This window comes from Macaca nemestrina, chromosome 4, assembly GCF_043159975.1.
Source record: "Macaca nemestrina isolate mMacNem1 chromosome 4, mMacNem.hap1, whole genome shotgun sequence".
Taxonomy (NCBI): domain Eukaryota; kingdom Metazoa; phylum Chordata; class Mammalia; order Primates; family Cercopithecidae; genus Macaca; species Macaca nemestrina.
The window spans coordinates 1,976,901-1,994,975 of record NC_092128.1 but is presented as its reverse complement, the minus strand read 5'-3'; the positions used below and the strand labels follow the sequence as shown (position 1 = coordinate 1,994,975).

At 47.5% G+C, this 18,075-nt stretch overlaps 1 protein-coding gene and 1 long non-coding RNA gene across 3 annotated transcripts in view; one reads left to right on the top strand and one right to left on the bottom strand.

Annotated features, from left to right (window-relative positions):
- The first annotated feature begins 525 nt into the window (after positions 1-525).
- LOC105474977 (DnaJ heat shock protein family (Hsp40) member B6) overlaps positions 526-18,075 on the top strand; it is an 84,076-nt gene continuing 66,526 nt past the window's right edge. For both annotated transcript variants that reach the window (XM_011729931.2, XM_011729929.2), the window contains exon 1: positions 526-683. The gene's annotated coding sequence lies outside the window, so the exon portion shown is untranslated. The remainder of the gene's footprint in view (positions 684-18,075) is intronic.
- Positions 9,700-11,508, bottom strand: LOC139362668 (uncharacterized). Its single transcript, XR_011621807.1, has 3 exons — positions 11,368-11,508; positions 11,015-11,170; positions 9,700-9,838 (listed from the first exon to the last, which is right to left on the bottom strand). It is a non-coding gene; the product is annotated as an uncharacterized lncRNA (long non-coding RNA).

The window sequence follows — 18,075 nt, the reverse complement described above, 5'->3', positions numbered from 1 at the left end:
CGAGCGGGGGCCGGTGCCTTCGCTTGCCTTCCCTGGCCGCCGCTTGATTTCTTTTTCCTCCCCTTCGAGGACTTCTCCGCCCGCGCCCGCGCCCCAGCTTTCGTCCCGCTGTGGGGAGATGCCACCCAGCTCCACGGGAGGACCGCGGGGCGAGAGGCGGCGGACGCGCTCCGGAGGCCGCCGGCCGAAGATGAAGGGCGCGACGACATCGCGGTTTCCAGAATGGGCTCCTTCTCGCCCAGAACAATCAGTGCCGTTTGGAATCTTCAGGGCCTTCTCTGCGCCGTCCGCGCCTCTGGGCTCCCCGGTACGGTGGACCCGGCCCCGAGCTCCGCCCTCTCGCCCTGGGCTTCCCCTCCCCTCCCCTTCGCCCCCAGTCTCCCGGCCTCTTCGGGGCGGCGGAAGAGCCGAGAACCTTCGCGAAGGCGGGGCGGGCGCCTCCGAGGCTGGGCCCGCGTTTTGGGCAGTGGAAACTGCACATGCGCGGCGTCAGGGCCGGGCGGAAGTTAACGTCGCTGTGCCGCCGCCGCGTGACGCATTTCCTGTTTGTTGTCGGAGAAAGGAGAGAAAGGAAAGCGCGAGGAGACGCCGCCACCACCAGCGCAGCAGTGCAGGCGCTGTGAGGAGATTCGGGCAGTCACCCCGCCTCCCCTGCGTCCCGCCACCAGCCGCCTCCGTCCTCGGTGAGAGTCTGTTTCGAGGGCCGGGGGAGGTCGCCTAGGGCCCTGCGCGCGCCCGGCAGACGGCGGACCTAACCCGGCTCCTGGCAACAGCGTGGGGGGTGACCGGGGTCGCCGGTCGGGGCAGTACTGGAAGGGGCGGGGGCCGTGGCCGGGGTTGCGGGGCGAAAGGTGGGCGGCGTCCTCTGGGTCTGGGGCCGAGGCCGGGGCCGGGGCTGGGGGCTGGGGCCGCCCGGCCGCGTCCTCCCCGCCCGGCGTCCTTGCCGGAACGCGGCCCGGCCTCCGCGGCGGCGGTTGGGGGTGGGGCCCGGCCTGGGAGCGGCCGGCTGGGGCTCGGCTGGGGCTCGGCGGGGCCGGCAGCGTGGGAGGCGTGGAGCGCCTTCTTTCTAAGGCTCCTTCCCTCGAGTCTGAAACCAGAAACGCGAGTGGCTTGCGGAGCGGGAATGCCGCTGCCGTGCCGCCAAGTTCGGAGGGAGAAGAAGCAGGTGGTGGACCGTAGAGCCCTGTTTCTAGAACTCCGGACGGATTGTTGAGAAGTTTGTGGAAGAGCAGGCTGCGTTTCTTATTCAGAACGTCTGTCTGCTTTGCTTTGCGTTAAAGAATCTGCACCGTAGTTGATGCAACTGAAGTTTATGTAACAAGTTTATATTAACTCTTACCCAACTGAGGAAGGTCAGTGACACACGAAGTATAAACTGCAAACCGTATGTTGGCTCGAGAAAGGTTTTGGCGCTAGCGCATTTTTTAAAAAGGATGGGTTTTCTAGTCAGACGTAAACTTCTGTACTAATTTTCTCACGTAAACGAGGCAGGAAGGAGCCCGAGTAGAACGATCGTGCCACCACCGAAGGGATGCCGCCTGCGAGCTCAGAGGCTTCAGCCTGTTTGGGAAGAGTAGGCTGAGCGGAGCTCTTTGTAATTTTTAACGTTTTTGTTAATATGAGTTGCGAATTTAGTAAGGATTTGTGGCTACAAGTTAAGCCAAATTATTGATTTAGTAGAAAAGTTAAGACTAAAGACCGAAGAAAGGAAAGTAAACAGACTTTAACTACTAAATCTTGGTTGCTGCTGCTTCGTGTTTAACCGCACTTTTCCAAATAATGTTGCATATCAGAACGATTCATGGTTTCTGAAAGGAATTATATGCATCCACCTTACTACTCCGCCTGTCCATCCGTCATGTTTTCTTTTTGGGTTTACTCCAAACTTTTTTTTTTTTTTTGAGACGAAGTCTGTTCTATTGCCCAGGCCAGGGTGCGGTGGCGCGATCTCCACTCAGTGCAACCTCCAGCTCCCAGGTTTAAACGATTCTCCTGCTTCAGCCTCCTGAGTAGCTGGGATTACGGCTGCTCGCCACCACGCCCGACTAATTTTTGTATTTTTAGTAGAGACGGGGTTTCACCGTGTCGGCCAGGCTTGTCTCGAACTTCTGACCTAAAGTGATCCGCCTGCCTCGGCCTCCCAAAGTGCTGGGATTACAGGCGTGAGCCACCGCGCCCGGCCGACTGCAGACTTGTTTCCACTTCTGAGAGCCTTAAGCTCCTTTGAAGTTGGTTCTTTCACATTTCTTTCTGCCTTCTGTGATAAAGGGGTGAATATTTTTTATGCACACTTTAATGAGCTGTGGGTGTTTATGGATTATTCTGGATGTGAAATTTGGGAAGTAAGTTGCCTTAAATTGGTAGATGTGGAGACTTGACAGGAAGTGGGAGAACAAAAGGATTGAGAACCTTTGAAAAATGCCTAACTAGGCTTAGTCTGTACTGTGGAACATGAGAAAGTTGGGAATTTCAGAGGGCAAAGCTCTTAAAGAATTTGAGATGAGTTCAACACTTTCTTCAAAACATCAGTGTTTTAAAACTTATTTTCTTCTGGATATGAAAGTGTTAGGTTTGGGAAGTAATTCTGGCTGTAGGACAGTTTTTCCGGAACACTAGGTGGTGAGTATTGTTGAATATTGTAAAGACTGAAATAAGGATATGGTATTACAGTGTGATACCTGTAACTAAGTGGCATACATTAGCTTTCATTTTTAAGCAAGTCTGTAATTCCTTTCTATTAACTGATTTGGACAGTTTCAAACGAATAGTGGTACCCATCACCTTCATCAGTTTTCCACCTAGGTAACCCAAATCCAGGTCTGAGGTGGGGGTGGGATGGTATGTTTGAACTTTTTTTTTTTTTTTTTTGAGACGGAGTGTTGCTCTGTTGCCCAGGCTGTAATGCAGTGGCGCGATCTCTGCAAGTTCACGCCATTCTCCTGTCCCAGCCTTCCGAGTAGATGGGATTACAGGCGCCCGCCCCCATACCCGGCTGATTTTTTTTGTAGTTTTTAGTAGAGATGGGGTTTCACCATGTTAGCCGGGATGGTCTTGATCTCCTGACCTCATGATCCACCCGACTCGGCCTCCCAAAGTGCTGGGATTACAGGCGTGAGCCACCGCGGCTGGCCCTTTTTTTTATTTTTTATTTTTGTTTTTTTGAGATGGAGTTTCACTGTTGCCCGTGATGGAGTACAATGGCGCCATCTTGGCTCACTGCAACTTCGCCTCCCAGGTTCAAGCGAATCTCCTGCCTCAGCCTCCGGAGTAGCTGGGATTACAGGCATGCGCCACCACACCCAGCTAATTTTTTTGTGTTTTTATTAGAGATGGGGGTTTCACCATGTTGTTAGGCTGGTCTCGAACTCCTGACCTCAGGTGATACACCTGCCCTGGCCTCACAAAGTGCTGGATTACAGGCATGAGCCCCCTCGTCCGGCCGTCACTGTTAAGAGTATTTAACAAGAGGGCACTTCAAAACTTGGGCAGGTATTTTTAGTCATCCTGAACATGTCGCTGTGTACTGTCACCGTGGGACCGCACAGACACCTTATTGTCTGCCGTAAAGGTCAGCTTCTATATTGGTTAATGCTTACGGATATGTGTTGATGAGGAATAAGGTAATCAGCCTTTGTGTTTGTGAGTTGATGATTTGACAGGATTTTTACTTCTTAATTTTTACTTGCATCGAGGTTACACAGTGGATTAACAGGGTTTTTGAGAAACGTTTCTAAAACTTTCTCTTTTTCTAGGAAGTGATTCTGTTCAAAATCTGGTTTGGTTAAATTTGTCCAGGACCCCACCTGGTGGTGAGAGGCGGGTAACTGCAGGCTCATTAGCGAGTAAGAATAGGATCAGTGGCAGGATTTAGCAAATGGTGTAGTTCCAGGATAGAATTTGAAAATACCAAACTCAAAAAAATGAGGTTACTGAGAAGAAAAGCAAAGTTAGTGAAAACAAGAATATGTTAGAAATGATGATGTAGGAATGGAAAAATGACAACGCCTACCTGGAGAAAATGACTTCTTGGATAAGGCAACTAGTAAAAATGTGATGTTTTTTGTATTGATATTAATGAGGTGTTTTGTCGAACAAAATCATTTATGTTTTTGTATGGACGCAAATCACTGTTGACCTGTTTCATGTTCCTGGAGACATCCTGCTTGAGAAGGAAGATTGATTTACTTGAGATGGAGTCCTTGCTCTGTTGCCCAGGCTGGAGTGTAGTGGCATGGGCTTGGCTCCCTGCATTCCCAGGTTCAAGCCATTCTCCTGCCTCAGCCTCCCAAGTAGCTGGAATTACAGGCGCGCGTCACCATGCCTGGCCACTTTTTGTATTTTTAGTAGAGATGGTTTTACCATGTTGGCCAGGCTGGTCTTGAACTCCTGACCTCAGGTGATCTCCCCGCCTTGGCCTCCTAAAGTGCTGGGATTACAGGCGTGACTTACCGCACTTGGCTTTTATTTATTTATTTATTTAGTGCAGCTGGAATTGCCCTGTGTACCCAGGCTGGTATCAAACTCCTGGCCTCAAGTGATTCTTCCACCCTGGCCTGCCAAAGTGCTAGAATTACAAGTGTGAGCCAGGAGACTGGCCAGATTTTAGAATTTTTTTTTTTTTTTTTTTGAGATGGAATCTCACTCTATTGCCCAGGCTGGATGCAGTGGCACCATCTCAGCTCACTGCAACCTCTGTTGCACGGGTTCAAGCGATTCTCTTGCCTCAGCCTCCTGAGTAGCTGGGATTACAGGCACCTGCCACCGCACCTGGCTGATTTTTGTATTTTTAGTAGAGATGGAGTTTCACCATCTTGGCCAGGCTGGTCTTGAACTCCTGACCCTTGTGATCCACCCGCCTCGGTCTCCCAAAGTGCTGGGATTACAGGTGTGAGCCACTGCACCAGAACAGATTTTAGAATTCTTAAGCTCTGTTGCAAAATAACGTGTCTTTGTAAGGGTGATTTAGTTACACTACATATGATTTTGCCCTCTCTGATATTTTTCTACCTTTTGCCACCAAAGGCTAAGTGTGTTTTATATTTGTGTTATGTGTATACATATGTGTGTGCTCTAGTTGGTATGCTTATGAACTGTGTACCAATACTTACCCCTCTCTGCCACCTTGAGATGGCATATACCATTTGGGTGGGCTTTGAATCTGAAGTTATTTGTGCCTACAGGAATGTCCAGGACACAGAGTGCTCAGAAAATATTGATTGAATTAGATTCTTTCTGGTTTGTTTGTGTCCTGATGACCTTTCTGTGATTAATAATGGAATCCAGAATTCAAGAAAGTTGGAAAAAGTAAATTTAAGCAGCATTAGAGACTGAGTACTTAACCCAGTGTTGCTTTCTTTCTTTTTTTTTTTTTTGGAGATAGAGCCTTGCTCTGTCACCCAGACTGGAGTGCAGTGGTGCGATCTTGGCTCACTGCAACCTCCGCCTCCCGGGTACCTCAGCCTCCCAAGTAGCTGGTACTACAGGCGCCTGCCACCACGCCCGGCTCATTTTTTGCATTTTTAGTAGAGATGGGGTTTCACCATGTTAGCCAGGATGGTCTCGATCTCCTGACCTTGTGATCTGCCCGCCTTGGCCTCCCAAAGTGCTGGGATTACAGCTGTGAGCCGCCGCGCCAGGCCTATTTTGATTTTTTAATGAAAGAGAATTTAGTTAAGCTTGGAAGTATCTAATAGGTGATGAGTGCCAGTTGAAGGAATGGTCTCTGATCTTGAGTAGTGGGGAAATAACTTCCTGTGTTCGTTTCAGAAATGTTTTAGGATATACTGGGTAAGAATGAAATAAGGTGATGTGTGTGATAAGGAATGAGAATTCACTCCTGTGGCTTTTTTTTTTTCCTCCCTGTCTGTACTGTTTTTGTTTTTGCCTTTTTTTGTTGTTTGAGATGCAGTCTAGGCTGGAGTGCAGCAGCATGATCTTGGCTCACTGCAACCTCTGCCTCCCAGGTTCAAGCAATTCTTGTGCCTCAGCCTTCTTTCTGAGTAGCTAGGATTACAGATGTGCACCACCACACCCAGGTAGTGTTTTTTGTTTTTTTTTTTTTTTTTTGACAAGAGTCTTGCTCAGGCAGGAGTGCAGTGGCACTGTCTTGGCTCGCTGCAACCTCCGCCTCTCAGGTTCAAGCAATTCTTCTGCCTCAGCCTGCTGAGTAGCTGGGACTACAGGCGTTTGCCACCATGCCTGGCTAATTTTTGTATTTTTAGTAGAGAAGCGGGTTTGCCATGTTGGCTAGGCTGGTCTTGAACTCCTGACCTCAGATGATCTGTGCACCTTGGCCCCCCAAAGTGCTGGGATTACAGGCATGAGCCGCCTCACCTGGCCTCAGATGAATTTAGAAACCACCAATTTTATTTTATTTTTATTTATTTATTTATTTATTTTTTTTTGGAGACGGAGTCTCGCTCTGTCACCCAGGCTGGAGTGCAGTGGCCGGATCTCGGCTCACTGCAAGCTCTGTCTCCCGGGTTCACGCCATTCTCCTGCCTCAGCCTCCCGAGTAGCTGGGACTACAGGCGCCCGCCACCTCGCCCGGCTAGTTTTTTTTTTTTGTATTTTTTAGTAGAGACGGGGTTTCACTGTGTTAGCCAGGATGGTCTCGATCTCCTGACCTCGTGATCCGCCCGTCTCGGCCTCCCAAAGTGCTGGGATTACAGGCTTGAGCCACTGCGCCCGGCCAATTTTATTTTATTTTATTTTATTTTTTTGAGGCTGGAGTGCAGTGGTGTGATCTCGGCTCACTGCAAACTCTCCCGGGTTCAGGCAGCCTCCTGCCTCACCTGGAACTACAGGCGGCACCACTCCCGACTGGGTTTTGTATTTTTAGTAGAGTTGGGGTTTCACCATGTTGGCCATGCTGTTCTCCAACTCCTGACCTCAGGTGATCCACCTGCCTTGGCCTCCCAAAGTGCTGGGATTATATGCATGAGCTACGCACACCTAATCTTTATGTGACATGTTTTTTAAAAGTCCTAAACTTAGAGGTCATTAAATTTATTTGAGAAGGTTATTTTTGATTAATGGTGATTAGGCTAATTCTTTTTGTGGTTCTAATAAAGAGATTTTTCTTTTTTTTTGAACTTGATTTAGGTGTATTACTTTTGGAAATTGCAGGAATTAACAAACTTAGTTTTCCTAAGAAATATTTTTTCTTAATTTCTTAATTGAAAAGTTTTCTATGGCCTCCTTAATAGACAGTAGGACCTAGTTACTAGAATATTAAAGAAGTTTTGTAATTGCTATTAGAAATGTTAATTATGGGCCCGGGCACAGTGGCTCACGCCTGTAATCCCAGTACTTTGGGAGGCCAGGGTGGTCGGATCACAAGGTCAGGAGTTTGAGGCCAGCCTGGCTAGCATAGTGAAACCCCGTCTCTCCTAAAACAATACAAAAATTAGCCGGGTATGGTGGCACACACCTATAGTCCCAGCTATTTGGGAGGCTGAGGCAGGAGAATCGCTTGAACTTGGGTGGTGGAGGTTGCAGTGAGCTGAGATTGCGCTGCTGTACTACAGCCTGGGCGACAGAGCGAGACTCCATCTCAAAAAAAAAAAAAGAAATGTTAGTTTTGTAGTTAAAGAATATGTTCCTGCTCCACCCAAATTCTTTTCCAGCCTGAAGTGTTTTGGTTTTTTTTTTTTTTTTTTTTTTTTTTTTGAGACAGAGTCTCGCTCTGTCACCCAGGCTGGAGTGCAGTGGCCGGATCTCAGCTCACTACAAGCTCTGCCTCCCAGGTTTACGCCATTCTCCTGCCTCAGCCTCCCAAATAGCTGGGACTACAGGCGCCCGCCACCTCGCCCGGCTAGTTTTTTGTATTTTTAGTAGAGACGGGGTTTCACCGTGTTAGCCAGCCTGGTCTCGATCTCCTGACCTTGTGATCCGCCCGTCTCGGCCTCCCAAAGTGCTGGGATTACAGGCTTGAGCCACCGTGCCCGGCCTGTTTTTTATCTTTTATTTAAAAAAATTTTATTCTTTTTGTGACAGGGTCTTGCTGTGTTATGTAGGCTGGTGGGCATTGGTGCGTTCACGTCTCACTAGCATCGATCGCCTGTGTTGAAGTGATTTTCCTGCCTCAGCTGCCCCCAGTAGTTGGGACCACAGGTGTACACTACCACACCCTACTGAGTTTTTATGTTTTTTTTTTTTTTTTTTTTTTGTGATGGAGTCTCGCTCTGTCGCCCAGGCTGGAGTGCAGTGGTGTGATCTCGGCTCACTGCAAGCTCCGCCTCCTGGGTTCATGCCATTCTTCTGCCTCAGCCTCCTGAAGAGCTGGGACTACAGGCGCCCGCCACCACGCCCGGCTAATTTTTTTGTATTTTTAGTAGAGACGGGGTTTCACCGTGTTCGCCAGGATGGTCTCGATCTCCTGACCTTGTGATCCGCCCTCCTCGGCCTCCCAAAGTGCTGGGATTACAGGCGTGAGCCACTGCACCTGGCTAGAATTTTTATGTTTTATAGAGACAAGGTCTTGCTGTGTTGCTCAGCCTGGTCTTGAACTCCTGAGCTCAAATGATCCTCCTCCTGCCTCAGCCTCCCAAAGTATTAGGATTACAGGCATGAGCTACTGTACCCAGCTGTGATTTCTTTTAAAATGCTACTTTACAGCACTGTCACTTTTGTTTTATCATTTTTAACTTTAAAGTTTTTATTTTATTTTTATTTATTTATTTAATTTTTTTAGATGACATTTCGCCCTTGTTGCCCAGGCTAGAGTGCAGTGGAGTGGTCTCGGCTCACTGCAACCTCTGTCTTCCTGGTTCAAGTGATTCTCCTGCCTCAGCCTCCCAAGTAACTGTGATTACAGGTGCCCGCCACCACACCCGGCTAATTTTTGTATTTTTTGTAGAGACAGGGTTTCCCCATGTTGTGCAGACTGGTCTTGAACTCCTGCCCTCACGTGATCCACCCGCCTCAGCCTCCCAAAGTGCTGAGATAGATTACAGGCGTGAGCCGCCGTGCCCGGCTTAAAATTTTTTATTTTACTTTTTGTATATTTTGTTTTTTTTCTGAGACAGGGCCTTGCTCTCTCTCTTGTCCAAGTTAGAGTGCAGTGACAGGACATAGCTCACAGCATCCTCGGTCTCTTGCACTCAAGTGATACTCCCACTTCAGCCTCCTGCGTAGCTGGGAGTACAGGTGTGTGCCACCCCACTCAGCTAATTTTTTAAATCTTTTTGTAGAGGTGGTGTCTTACTGTGTTGCCCAGGCTGGTCTCAGGCTCTTGGGCTCAAGTGATCCTTCTGCACATTTCTAGGGTTGTCTAACTTGTGTCATTGCTGTCTAGAAGCTTTTTAGTGTGATGTGATCACACTTGTCTGTTTTGGCTTTTGTTCCCTCTGCTTTTGGGGGGGTCATATCCAGAAAAAGATGGCTGAGGGGCCAAATTTTACATTGTGTTTAATTTTAATGACGTCGGATTTAAATAGCTGCATTTGGAGTCTTTTGAGCAGCACCGTTTTAAAACGGTTTTTGTCAAGTGGGGTTCTAGTGGACACATGCTTGTAGGGCTCTGATGTGAGTGATTTGCTGTAGAGATTACTTCCTTTGATTTAGTGTATTATTTTAAAATGCAGGTGATGCACTGGTTTCTCAGTGAGGGAAGTTGGTTTTTACTGGCTGAGCTTCTGTAGGGTGGAGGGCTGGAGTCCAGGCTCTTGCTGGGCAGGAAAGGCGGCTTGAGTGTGTCTTCCAGGCCTCCTGAGGGCCCTTGTATTTGTGGTATCCCCTGTTTTCTGTAATGTGCGTTGAACACATGGGCCGGGAGAAGAGGGAAGTAGAGGAGGTACCTGCAGTGCTGGGCAGGCCACAAGGATGCTGGGCCAACCTTAGGAGGGAGATGAATGCCACTTAAAATGTTTTATTGCCACAAATGGTGTCTTTTAGGAAATAAATCCATGTGTTTTAACACTTAAATGATATTAGGCTACTCCGGGCACACTGCCTATGGGGTAGCCCTGCTTTGCAAGGAGCAGTTAAAAAAAAAAAAAAAAAGAAAAATCATGTTAAAGATTCAACTTGTAGGCCGGGCGCGGTGGCTCAAGCCTGTAATCCCAGCACTTTGGGAGGCCGAGACGGGCGGATCACGAGGCCAGGAGATCGAGACCATCCTGGCTAACACGGTGAAACCCCGTCTCTACTAAAAAATACAAAAAAACTAGCCGGGCGCAGTGGCAGGCGCCTGTAGTCCCAACTACTCGGGAGGCTGAGGCAGGAGAATGGCGTGAACCCGGGAGGCGGAGCTTGCAGTGAGCTGAGATCCGGCCACTGCACTCCAGCCTGGGCGGCAGAGCGAGACTCCGTCTCAAAAAAAAAAAAAAAAAAAGATTCAACTTGTAGTTTCTCTGTGACTAGGGAAATAGTCCAAGTATGTATCAAATAATACTAATTGGTACCTAGCTGTGTATCTTGATTAGGCAACTTTTTGCTTAAAATTGTTTCGGAGTGCAGTAGTATTTCTACAATTTCAGGCTGCTTTATCATCTAATACACAGTTGGAATTTTTTTTTTTTTTTTTTGAGACCGAGTCTCGCTCTGTTCCCCAGGCTGGAGTGCAGTGGCACGATCTCGGCTCACTGCAAGCTCCGCCTCCCGGGATCATGCCATTCTCCTGCCTCAGACTGCTAAGTAGCTGGGACGACAGGCGCCCAACACCGCGCCCGGCTAATTTTTTTTGTATTTTTAGTAGAGACAAGGTTTCACTGTGGTCTCGATCTCCTGACCTTGTGATCTGCCCGCCTTGGCCTCCCAAAGTGCTGGGATTACAGGCGTGAGCCACCGTGCCCGGCCTGGATGTTTTAATATATAGTTTTATCAGTTTTTTATTTAAACACTGTTTTTGAGAGGTCTGAGGAAAAAAAAGATAGTGTTACCAGAAATACTGACTTCTATAGGGAAATACTGATACAAATGTTTAGGTAGTCTTGAAGCTCTAAGGTTAATAAAAAAATGTGAATGCAGGTAACCTTTCATGGAGTTTGTCAAAGTTTAAATTGTGTCTTACATCAGTGATTACTCTGAAGCAGTAAGGAGTGAATCAGCTTGCAGCGAACACTGGTGATTGTTGCAGCATCAGCACTTCAGCCAGCTCTGCAGGTTTCCTTGGAGATACACGTGGAGCTCTCTTTCTGGACCTTCAGCTCTTTTCATTTTGTTGTTTCTGTAATACGTGTTTGTCTTTATATTCCAAATTTGTTAGTCTTACTGGCATTTGATGAAAACTAAAAAGGTAATTTTGAGATTCAAGTACTGGTGGGAGAATGTCCCAAAGCCTTGAGCATTGAGATTGTGTACATTGACAGCATAGTGTCATCATAGAGGCTAGCATGAGTTCTGGAGCCAAACTTGGATTCTTACTGTTTTTAAAGGTGCGGTGTCTTCGGTGTGTTGCCCAGGTCGAGCTCAGACTCCTGGGCTGAAGCCATCCTCCTGCCTCAGCCTTCTGAGTCCCTGGGACTTCAGGTGCACGTGACTCTGCTGGGCTCAGACTTGGATTTTGAACTTGCTGGAACATTGACATTTACTTAATTCCTTTGAGCCCCAGTTTCCTCACCTACAAACAGTAACTCACAAAATGGCTGTGATAGAATATGTACCTGTCATAATGTGTGACACATGAGTCAGTAACACATTGTTGTCCCAGCTCCTTTCCCCCTTAATTGGCTAATAACTACGCCTCAGTGATTTAGTAAACTAATTGAACATCATGTGACTTGATTAGCATGTCATGTTTAAAATTACCTGTTGTCATTTGGATTATAAGAAGTTTGTTTGTTTTTTTTTTGAGATGGAGTCTCGCTCTGTCACCCTGGCTGGAGTGCAGTGGCGCGACCTTGCCTTACTACAACCTCCGCCTCCCGGGCTCAAGTGATTCTTTTGCCTCAGCCTCCTGAGTAGCTGGGATTATAGGCGCACACCACCATGCCCAGCTGATTTTTGTATTTTTAGTAGAGATGGTGTTAACGTCATGTTGGTCAGGCTGGTCTTGAACTCTTGACCTCAGGTGATCCACCTACCTCAGCCTCCCAAAGTGTTGGGATTACAGGCATGAGCCACCATGCCTGGCTTCATTTTATTTTATTTTTTTGAGATGGAGTCTCGCTCGGTGGCTCAGGTTGGAGTGCAGTGGCGTGATCTTGGCTCATGGCGACCTCTACCTCCTGGATTCAAGCGATTCCCCTGCCTCAGCCTCCTGAGTGTCTGGCATTACAGGTGCCCACCACCTCGCCTGGCTAATTTTTTGTATTTTTAGTAGAGATGGGGTTTCGCCACATTGGCCAGGCCGGTCTCGAACTCCTGACCTCAAGTGATCCGCCCGTCTTGGCCTCCCAAAGTGCTGGAATTACAGGCGTGAGCCACCGCGCCTAGCCTTATTTTTTTAATATTGCTATATTTTAAATAGGAATGGAAGATTTCTGGCACCAGTCGTAGGGTTTGTGGATGTGTGTGGAACGCTGTTGGTGAAGTTTTCTTGCCTTGGAGAAGGACCCCAAACAGCTTCCTAAATAGCTGTCCTGTGTGCTGCTCGGTTTCATTCCTTTTTTTTTTTTTTTTTTTTTTTGTTGAGACGGAGTCTCGCTCTGTGGCCCAGGCTGGAGTGCAGTGGCCGGATCTCAGCTCACTGCAAGCTCCGCCTCCTGGGTTTACGCCATTCTCCTGCCTCAGCCTCCCAAGTAGCTGGGACTACAGGCGCCCACCACCTCGCCTGGCTAGTTTTTTTTTTGTATTTTTTTAGTAGAGACGGGGTTTCACCGTGTTAGCCAGGATGGTCTCGATCTCCTGACCTTGTGATCCGCCCGTCTCGGCCTCCCAAAGACTCTGTTTCATTCCTGCTGTCATTTCTGATTCCGGCACATCCTCATTTGGAGCATCTTAGTAACCCTGCCGTCCCGTCATCACTCTCTTAAGTCCATTTCCCTTGTAGTTAGAAGTTATCTTTCCAAATACTCTTGTTGACTTCACACCACTGCTTAATACTTCTACTTACAATGGAAAAGTCCTAATTCCTTAGTTCTAAAATTTTTCAGTTGCACCTTGTTCTTTCTTGTCCTGACTTCCTCCCCTCCCCCTCCCTCTTAGTCCCGGCACTCTCACACTGACGTTCCACCCTACTAACTTGCTGCGTCACATGTGGGCTGTGTGCTGGCGTTATTTTGCCTGAGTGTACGCTGTTACTTGTGTGTGGAATACTTTTGCCTCTGTTCTCTGCCTGGGGAGCTTACTCTTGTTTTTCATTTCATCAGTAAAATGTCAGTGTTAATTTTTCTTTTCCTCATGGTCTCCATACCATCTCCCCAGCACTCTGTACATCTTTGTCTTTTTAAACGTTTTTTGTTTTTTTGTGTAGATGAGGCCTTGCTATGTTGCCCAGGCTTACCTGGAATTCCTGGACTGAAGCAATCTTCCAGCCTCGGCCTCTCAATAGTGCTGGGATTACAGATGTGAACCCCTGCAACGGCCGCGTGCATATTTGTCTTAATTGTAAATGACTGGTTTGTTTACATGTCTGTCTTCCACTAAACTTGGTGACTTTTATTATTTCCAAAGCCAGCGTAGTGTGTGTTGTAAATAGTAAGTTTGTGTGATTATATTCAATCAGAATGACAGTATTCTTTTTAATATTAGGAAGGCTTTGATTGGTTGACTAATGGGGCCAGTCTCACTAAAATGAAGCAGTTGGGCAAGCTGTGACCCTCCCTTCCCTTGAGAGTCTCACCTGCCCAAAGGTAATGGGAAGGCAGGACAGTAACCCCAGGTTAAAAAAGACTAGGGGACTTAGCAGAGTTTTTTAATTGCTATTTTTTTTTTTTTTTTTTTGAGTCAGGGTCTTGCTCTGTCACCCAGGTTGGAGTGCAGTGGTAAAATCACGGCTCACTGCAGCCTAGACTTCCTGGGCTCAAGCCATCCTCCCACCTCAGCCTCCAGAGTAGCTGGGACCATATGCATGTGCCATCATGCCGGGCTAATTATTTGATTTTGTGAGACGGAGTCTCTCTCTGTCACCCAGGCTGGAGTGCAGTGGTGCGATCTCAGCTCACTGCATCCTCTGCCTCCCAGGTTCAAGCAATTCTCATGCCTCAGCCTCCTGAGTAGCTGGGATTACAGGCGTACGCCACCACACCCAGCTAATTTTTGTGTTTTTAGTAGGGAGGGTTTCACCATGTTGGCCAGGCTGGTCTTGAACTCCTGGCCTCAGGTGATCTGTCTGCCTTGGCCTCCCAAAGTGCTGGGATTTCAGTCATGAGCCACCGCGCCTGGCCAACGTCCGGCTAATTATTTTATTTCTAGTAGACTCAGAATCTCCCTTTGTTGCCCAGGCTGGTCTTGAGCTCCTTAGCTCAAGTGTTCCCCCTTCCTCTGTCCCCAGAACACTGGGATTACAGGCATGAACCATTGCACCCTGCCCGAATTTTACTGTTAATTGTAGCATTCTGGTCCATATTTCCGTCCTGATTAGAAAGAGAGCTGTGGGTCTTGGTGTCCTTTGTTGGTGACAGTTGGACTGTCCTTGGAGTATCTGTGTTGTATTGGGGGCACTAAGACATTACAACATTGGAGCTTGCTCTGAGGGGAGGGACCAGATAGGTCAGGGTTTCTCAGGAGGAGCTGTAAAGAATTTTAAGGGTATATTTGCTTGGAGACGGAAAAACTTGCCAAGATAAAGCACCCAAATATCCAAAGGCAACTATCTGGAAGAAAAATTGAACCTGCATAGCATAATTTGAACAAGGACCAAAGGGTGAAAATTCCTTGGAGACCCACACTACCCAGCATAAGGAAGAATGCCCGTAGTAAACACTAAAATTCAGGACTTGACTTTGGAGATAATGAGTTCCAGTCACTGGCGTTTGTTCCGACAGAAGAAGGTCGCACTAATTAGTGGTTATTGAAGTGTGGATGCCTTATGAGTCAGAGCTTGAACTTGGTGATATAAAGGTCCTTTTATTTAATAGGAATTTGAGGAAGACGCCCAATATGGCACTTTTCTCGAAGTACTTGGAGACAACAACCTTTTTTTTTTTTTGAGACAGAGTCTCGCTCTGTTGCCCAGGCTGGAGTGCAGTGGCCGGATCTCAGCTCACTGCAAGCGCCGCCTCCTGGGTTTACACCATTTTCCTGCCTCAGCCTCCCGAGTAGCTGGGACTACAGGTGCCCACCACCTCGCCTGGCTAATTTTTTGTATTTTTAGTAGAGATGGGGTTTCACCATGTTAGCCAGGATGTCCTGACCTAGTGATCCGCCCGTCTCAAAGTGCTGGGATTACAGGCTTGAGCCACCGCGCCCAGCGTCTTTTTTTTTTGAGACAGAGTTTTGCTCTTGTTGCCCAGGCTGGAGTGCAATGGCGCAATCTCGGCTCACCACAACCCTCTGCCTCCCGGGTTCAAGCGATTCTCCTGCCTCAGCCTCCTGAGTAGCTGGGATTATAGGAATGCGCCACTGTGTCTAGTTAATTTTGCATTTTTAGTAGAGACAGTTTCACCATATTGGTCAGGCTGGTCTTGAACTCTCTACCTTAGGTGATCCGTCCGCCTCAGCCTGAGCCACCATACCTGTCCTGTCTTTGAATACTGTCTCACTGTTTTTGTTCTGAGTCTTTGAAAAGAATGTTAAAGGTCAATAATAGTTGGAAGAATTAAGCCTGACATTCTCCCCACTCATGCTTTTACCTTTATTAAAAAACTGTCGTGGCCCTGGCGCGGTGGCCCACGCCTGTAATCCGAGCACTTTGGGAGGCTGAGGCAGGCGGATCACAAGGTCAGGATATCGAGACCATCCTGGCTAGCATGGTGAAACCCTGTCTCTACTAAAAATACAAAAAAATAATAGCTAGATGTGGTGGTGGGCGCCTGTAGTCCCAGCTACTCAGGAGGCTGAGGCAGGAGAATGGCGTGAACCTGGGAGGCGGAGCTTGCAGTGAGCCGAGATTGTGCCACTGCACTCCAGCCTGGGCCACAGAGCAAAACTCCGTCTCAAAAAAAAAAAAAAAAAAAAATTTGTTTGGCTGGGTATGGTGTATTCCCGTAATCCCAGCACTTTGGGAGGCCGAGGTGGACAGATCACCTGAGGTCAGGAGTTTGAAACCAGCCTGGCCAACATGGTGAAACCCTGTGTCTACTAAAAAAAAAAAAGTCAGTGTGTTGGCGGCACATGCTTGTAGTTCCAGCTACTTGAGAGGCTGAGGCCAGAGAATTGCTTGAACCCAGGAGGTGGAGGTTTCAGTGAGTCGAGATTGTGCCACTGCGCTCTAGCCTCAAAAACAAACAAACAGAAACATAACTGTTGTCAATTTAAAATATTTACTCCAAATTGTGGCTCATTCCTGTAATCCCAGCACTTCGGGAGGCCAAGGAAGACGGATCACGAGGTCAACAGATTGAGACCATCCTGGCCAACACAGTGAAACCCCATCTCTACTAAAAATACAAAAATTAGCTAGGCGTGGTGGCAGGCGCCTGTAATCCCAGCTACTCTGGAGGCTGAGACAGGAAAATCGCTTGAACCAGGGAGTTGGAGGTTGCAGTGAGCCTCAGTTGCACCAAACTACTCTAGCCTGGCATCAGAGTAAGACTGTGTCTCAAAATATATATATATATTTTGTACTCCAAATAAGCCAGGAGTATTTTCAGTATTGCTGAAGGCTTTACTTAATCATGCAGTGCATTTGATCATGAATTACTCTCAATATTTATTGAGCTGAATGTGGAATGAGGTGGTATGATGATGGGGGTGGGGGTGATTTGGAGCCAAAGTCCTTTGACTATTCCTGCTGGCTCCCTAGTGAGGGTGTGGCATCTCTGCAGATGAGTTCTCAGAACTGTGCTCAGGCAGCTCTCTGTGTGCCCATCGTTCCTGCCTGCTTTTCTCTTTCCTCCCCACTTCCTCATTGTGTGAGACCATCCACTCCGTGTATTACTGGTTCCTTTCTACTTCGTCATAAGCAGGTAGCACGGAGGATGTTCTAGATGGAGCCCAGGGCTTGCTTCCCTTGGAGAGCATCATCTGTAAATAGCCGTAGGAAGTGGTTGTCACACACTTCACAGGGTGGGGAAGGAACCACAATGAAGGTAGGTAGTTTTCCAAGGAACCACGGCTTATTTACGATAAACACCCAGTTCCACTTCCAAGTTCCTTTGCTGTGAACATTACTGCTTCCCTGTACAGGGAAGGCAGGGTGGTAAATCCTTGATTCTTAGTGCTTGCTGGCTTTTTAGAGTGACATGAACTCAAGTATTTTAAATGTAGGTTTTAAATGCAGTTCGGTCAATTCATTTTGAAGCCCACATTCTGGTTTAGGTCATGGATTGCCCTATCAATTTTTTTTCTTTTTAATTTTTAAAACGTTTTGTAGAGACTCTTTCGCCTTGTTGCCAAGGCTGGTCTCGAACTGCTGGGTTCACGCAATTTGTCCGCCTTGGGCTCCCAAAGTGTTGGGATTACAGGTGTGAGCTACCGCACCTGGTCCAGTTTGGTATCTGTGTCCTTTTGACATACATTTCGTCTTTTTGAACTTTTTAAACTTTATTTTGAAATAGTTTTAGATTTATAGAGAAGTTGTAAAGATAGTACAGGGATTTTCCTGTATACACTTCACCCAACTTTCCTTAATCCTTCTGTAACTGTGGTAACTGGTGAATTTCTCAGAAGTAAGCAGTTGACACCGCTACAGTACTGTTAAATGTGGACTTTATTCACATTCCACCTGTTTTTCTGCTAATGTCCTTTTCCTGTTCTAGAAACCATCTGAGGAACCCAGATCGTATTTAGTTGTCATTTATTCTTAGTTACGGGTTGTCCCCTTGTTTTTCTTGACCAGGTGTGTGTGGGTGTGTGTGTGTATGTGCGTGTGTGTGTGTTTATATGTGTGTGTGTGTGTGTATATATGTATATATTTTTTTTTTGTGATAAGTTGGGCCTGGTTAGTGCTTTGATGGGAGATAGGGTCTCCTTCTGTTGCCTATGCTGGAATGCTGTGGTGCAGTCATGACTCATGGCAGCCTTGATGACCTTCCTGGCTCAAGTGATCTCCCACCTCAACCTCATGAGTAGTAGCTGGGATGACAGAGA